Source organism: Trachurus japonicus, unplaced genomic scaffold (assembly GCF_045865225.1).
Source record: "Trachurus japonicus isolate A0001 unplaced genomic scaffold, Traja_1.0 AP030642.1".
NCBI classification, from domain to species: Eukaryota; Metazoa; Chordata; class Actinopteri; order Carangiformes; family Carangidae; genus Trachurus; species Trachurus japonicus.
Genome location: NW_028220775.1, coordinates 89,204 through 95,005, shown reverse-complemented (window position 1 = coordinate 95,005; position 5,802 = coordinate 89,204). Strand labels below are relative to the sequence as shown.

The 5,802-nt window shown below is 43.1% G+C and overlaps 1 long non-coding RNA gene across 1 annotated transcript; it reads left to right on the top strand.

Moving 5' to 3' along the window:
- Window positions 1-1,235: 1,235 nt before the first annotated feature.
- LOC146960169 (uncharacterized) lies at window positions 1,236-3,724 on the top strand. Its single transcript, XR_015035507.1, has 4 exons — window positions 1,236-1,362; window positions 1,495-1,586; window positions 1,875-1,992; window positions 3,620-3,724. It is a non-coding gene; the product is annotated as an uncharacterized LOC146960169 (long non-coding RNA).
- The last annotated feature ends 2,078 nt before the right edge of the window (window positions 3,725-5,802 follow it).

Genomic DNA, 5,802 nt, shown 5'->3' with positions numbered 1-5,802 from the left:
TGGTTGTATGATTTCTATAGTCAATCTCTTTTTTTGAGAATAGTTTACAGTTTAACCTAAAACATTAGTATTGTTCATGTTTTGTTCTGTGTGTGATTGTTAAGGTATTGTTATGATTATTATTGTTATTGCTGTAATCCAATCCTACAGGGGTGAGATCTTTGCCTATCCGATGTTCTTGCAAAAGGAAGTCACTGCCATCAATCCTCCAGTCTTCTTTTGCATGGATGTTGTCTGCAAGTACTGGCCATACATAAAGCGTATCTCTGAAGCCTGTCCTGAGTATATTCACCTCACCAGCATGAAGCCTTTGTTGTCTGTGCTCCATGCCAAAGCTCATGGAATCAAGTGTGAGGTATTTCAATTTCTATCTCTTGTGTTTCACTGACAGTTAGAATTTGAATTTCTTATACATTTTATATTATTTAGTGCATTCAGTAGGAGGAGTACTTAATTAGTGACAAAATATTAAGCTGTGTTCACACCAAACGCGATGAACGCGATTTTTTCGCGCGACAAATGACAATTCGTTGCGCTATCGCTCGTGTTTTGACGCGTGACCGTTTTGTGTAAATTCGCGTCATCGCGTCCCCCCTCCCCTCCACTGTCAATCCAGCTAACAGGACGGATGTAAAATTGTGTTGAGACACAGAAAGTGGTGAAGCTGATCCTTGACGTCCTGGTCCTGGTGTAGCAGGTAAAAAAAACTCCGCTCAGCCCCGCTCGTATCGCGGCCGTTGTACGGTAGTACTTCAGACTGACTGTTGCTGAGTTTGACTTGCTAGCAGCTAGGGTTGTTGCCAGGATCTCCAGGCAGGACACCAACTAAAGTTACAGGCTCTTCATTTCAGCTGCAGAGTGCCTGTCCATCTGTCCCCGGTGAGTAGCAGTCGGTAGCAGTGTATTGTTGTGTCAGAATCTCAACGCTGATAGGCTGTCGCGTCACGGCGTCACGCGATGTCGCGTCAAAAGTTCAATATTTTCAACTCGGGCGTTGGTGCGATTTTCGCGGCATCGCGTCGCGTGTGACGCGCGTATCGCGTCGCCCGGCGCGATTTCGCATCTAATCGCGTCTGTGCATTGACTTTACATGTAATCTCGACGCGCGACAACGCAGCATCGCGTTTGGTGTGAACACCCCTTTAAAGATGATTCACCATTTCAAATCCAGTGTGCAAGATTACAGAGCCAAAACAACAACAAACATTTTACGGGACTCAGAATGTATATTCCTAAAATGACAGATTAAATGGGGAGCAGGCAACCAGGATGGAGCAGGTTCCATTTTGGGAGAGGAGGTGGAAATGGTCAACTCTTTCCTGTCCAGGACTGCCATAAATACCAAGTTCATGAGCAAAGGAGGTTGGTTGTGGCTTTGACATAATATTTTACATCATGAATAATCATACAGATCACAGGACTGTTGGCAGCATACAGGATTTTTTGTGGAACTTTTTGACTGCATTGTTGTTAGGTTAGGGTTTTTTGTAACAGCCCGCACAGACATGTTGACTGTCCAGACCATCCAATGGAATCAGAGGAAGGTGGAGAAAATGTGCAATACCTTGTGCACAAGATTTCGTAAGGTAACTGTCATCTTTATGAAGGGGCCACAGAGCAATCATAGTGATAAATGCATAAACTTTAAAGTAAAGTATGTTTTTTTAGCCTTTAATGGACAGCGCAGTCATGCGAGAGACAGGAAATGGAAGGCAGGGGGGGCGTCATGCAGGAAAGAGCCGCATGATGCGGGATTCGAACGGGGGCTGCCTGCAAGTGAGGACCATAGCCTCAACACATGCGGCGGGTGTTCTACCTACTGAGCTAAACACCGACCCAAACTTTAAATGATTACTTTTCCTTTTTTTATACAGACACAACAGGTTCTTCAGAGGGAGAGGCAGAGCCTAGAGACCCTTAAGGGAGAAATGTCTGCAGATGATGGGACTGTGCAGCAGTGGGTGAAAGATGTCCAGGACTGGGCCGAACATGGTAGGTGCTTCTAATGATGTTAAAGGTGTAATATAGGTAAATTTCAAATTAAAATTGCTACAAAATAATAATAATTATTATAAAAAGACCTAACAGTATGTTATATATTTTGCAGACTTTGGTGCTTACAATATTCAAAATGTTTCCAAAAAAAGTTTAAAAAATCAAGGTAAAGGTGCATTTCATTTGGTTGCCTGTCTTGGCTTCTTCCAGGAAACACAGGAAATGTGAGCGCGATTAAACTTAATTAATGTGAGTCTCCCCTGAGAACTCCCCTCCTTGAACCGCCACCTTATCGTGGTGGAGGGGTTTGAGCACCCGAATGATCCTAGGAGCTACGTTGTCAGGGGCTTAAACGATAATTTCCGTTTTTTACAACCTGGACCTTATTTCTAGCATAAAATACGATCATTTTACTCACCTAGACAACTTTGGTGTCATTTGGAGTGGTTTTGACGAAATTAGCCCCAGTGGAGCGGCTCGTATATCCGTATAATGCGAGAACACGGGGCACGCAATGCAGCCTCTAAATAACACATTATCCGCCGCAAAACTTGTTCAGTTCACCAATATTTTGTTATGATACATTAGTGCTATTCCCCTCCGAGCCCATGGTGGCATGTTATCAACATCCGGCGCCTGTAAGTTGACATCATCCAGGTCAGAGGTTAGTGGTCAACCTACAGACCCCGGATGTTGGCGGATAATGTGTTATTTAGAGGCTGCATTGCGTTGCCCCGTGTTCTCGCATTATACGGATATACGCGCCGCTCCACTGGGGCTAATTTCGTCAAAACCACTCCAAACGACACCAAAGTTGTCTGGGTGAGTAAAATGATCGTATTTTATGCTAGAAATAAGGTCCAGGTTGTAAAAAACGGAAACTATCCTTTAATGCCCCTGGTAGGGTCTCCCAAGGCAAACAGATCCTAGGTGACGGGTTAGACTAAGAGCGGTTCCAAAAGCCCCTTATGAGTGACATAATATCGAGGACTTTCACGTCGCTCGGATTGGCGTCACCGGGCCCCCACCCTGGCCTGGGGTCAATACATCAAATGGTCTGACAAAAACAGGTGTCTGTAGCTTTCGCAGTCCTGAATGAAATGATTGGATGGCCTAACTTAGTTAAACTGAAGTAAATATTAATGGTTTTATTTTTATTGAGTCCCCAATTGAAAGAGTATCCTTCTTGGTTTGTGGCTCAATGAAAAGCTGTGCCTCAAAAAACATATTGATAACCTAACTAGGTCCTTATAGTCAAAGCTAGCATTCTACCTTCCAAGTGGAAACTTGTAAAATTTGTAGAAACTTTTGAAATGAGACAAGCTGAACCGTTTTTTTGAATTTTAGTCCATTTTATCAAAAAGAGAGCATTGTGAATGCACATGCTCCCTTTGATTTGGTGTTGTCTTTTTGGTTGATTTCATTGTATCATTTTGTGGATGTATATTGTAACTTTGGTATACTTTGTTGCTTTATATTGTAACCCCTGTGTGTTTCATATATACTTAAATCAGGGCTTTCTAGTAAAAGACAGCCTTCGCCAATTAAATGAAGGTATCAATCAATCAATCAATCAATCAATAGAATGTTCTTGCAAAACTCAACATTGCTTTATGTTGTGAAGAACTCCCAGGAGCCAGCAATGACTCCCTGCTCGAAGTGAGGAGAAAAATTGAGGAAACATCTCTTGGCCTAAGACAGCGTAGAGCACGCCTTTACAGCCAAACAGGTATGAAGTTTGTGAAAGGCATTCAGTGTTTTAAAGAGCTGCTGATCTGATCAGTCCTACAGACTGTTTTTACTGACCTATTTGTAATAGAGTGGAAGCACCCTTCACTGTTTTGAATGCGTGTTAAAGGAGTGAAAGTATTTTGTATGGATGTCTCAATAAAGTACAATCCAATCCAATGCTTGAAGATGTTGACTGGATTGAAGATGCCAGGCCAAGAACCCTTCTCCTGCCTTGATGTTCCAGGTTCTCTGGTTAGGAGGAGCACCTCTTCATGTGTCTCCATAGTTCTGGTCACAGAAACATATCCTTACAATGGATACAATACTCAATTTTGTTACATTGAGCCTTCTTAGATCCGCGCTTCACTTGAAGCTGACCACCTCCTTTTTTCCGCACAGTTTCAACATTCCCCCGTTGCGAAGATTCTCTAGGATTTTATTTCTAGATCTTGAACCTGTTGGGAGACTGTGAGGGCATGTGCTATGCCTGAATTCGAGTTTTGTGAGAATGTGAGTTTTGAAAGGTTGTGCTATTTTAAAATGAAAATTCTTGCAAATGAAGCAGAAATTTTGTCCTGCTCTTACGCCACTGGTTGAAGGTACTGTGTTGGTGGAAGGCTGTCCAGGGTGTCCTCTGTGACACAACAGTTTGTAGAGGTATCCATTGTTGATTTTTCAGCAGCCTGGAATGTTGAATTGGCCTCTTCCTCTTCCGTGTCACTCTCTGAACCCGGAACATATTCTGGATCACAAGCATCATCATCCACTTCACTGAAGTCACTTTCAGTCTGATTAAAACACAAGGAAAGGAAAGGAAAACATAAGGCATACACAACACATGCAATAAGCATTCAGGGTTCATACACATTGTAACCAACAAATTTCCATGACTTTCCCATGACTTGGCAACAAGTTTCCATGACATTACAAGACCTCTGAAACATCAATGTATGCATCAAATGTATGAAAACTATCAAAAAACAAACAGATGTAATGACAATGGGCTTTATGCACAGCTCCACTACTTCCTGAGCTCAAGCCACCTCCTTTATGATTACATGCTGTCATTCATTCATTCATCACATACCACTATTCCGACATGTGAACGTCCCACCATTCCGACAAGGCTCAACGGGTGACTCCCATGCTGATAGAGGAATACACACATGGTTGTGCGTAATTACGCAGCAGAGCGCAGACAGGGACTAGTCTGCCTGTCTAGCCTCTACCTGCTCTTTTTACTAAACTCAACCAACTCCTTTCTTCATTGCCTAAAGCCAGGGACACACCGAGCCGACCGTCGGGCGTCGGGCCTCGTCGGACGGCGTCAGGTCCTCGTCTGTTTGGTGTGTTCACCTCCGTCGGGTCTTGTCGGATCTCGTCGGGGCCGATTGAACATGCTCAGTCGGGACTCGTCGGCCGTCGGGAGAGTAGACTCGTCGGGTACTCTGATTGGCTGTGTGCTAGCTATGGCGATTCTGATTGGCGGTGCCCTAAGCGAATCAGCGCGGTGTGTGGGAGGGACGGAAGTGACCACAGTAAACAAACGGTGTCCTAGCCTGTCCTACGGTAAAAATGGTATACAAAATAAAAAGAGGAGTAAAGCAATATGTTAAGCGGCAATATATTATATTTAAACATCAAAGATGTTCAATCAAACCCACATAGTTTGAAACAACGTTCAAAACACACACAGCTCACAACTAAGCATATAAAGCCTGCTAGCTTAATGCTAACGTGTAAAGCCTGCTAGCTTAATGCTAACGTGTAATGTAAAACACCCCCCCCCCCAGCACCTGCACCACTCACTCAGGGTTCTTCACCAGGTGTGCATAAATTGTCGTCATTTCTTCAGTGGCGTCCCTAGGCTAAAACATTCGGGGCCAAAGCCCCGGATGTTTTTTTAATTAGCCCCGAATATTAATTTTCAAAAAAAAAATAATAATAATTTTTTTTTTTTTTAAGATCACATCCTCAAACTACGGTTATCTTATGTTGATGCTTCGATAAAACAGTGGACAGGTTTGAGTAACAATTAATTATATTTTTAAAAAGCCACTACTTTGGCTTTGGCAC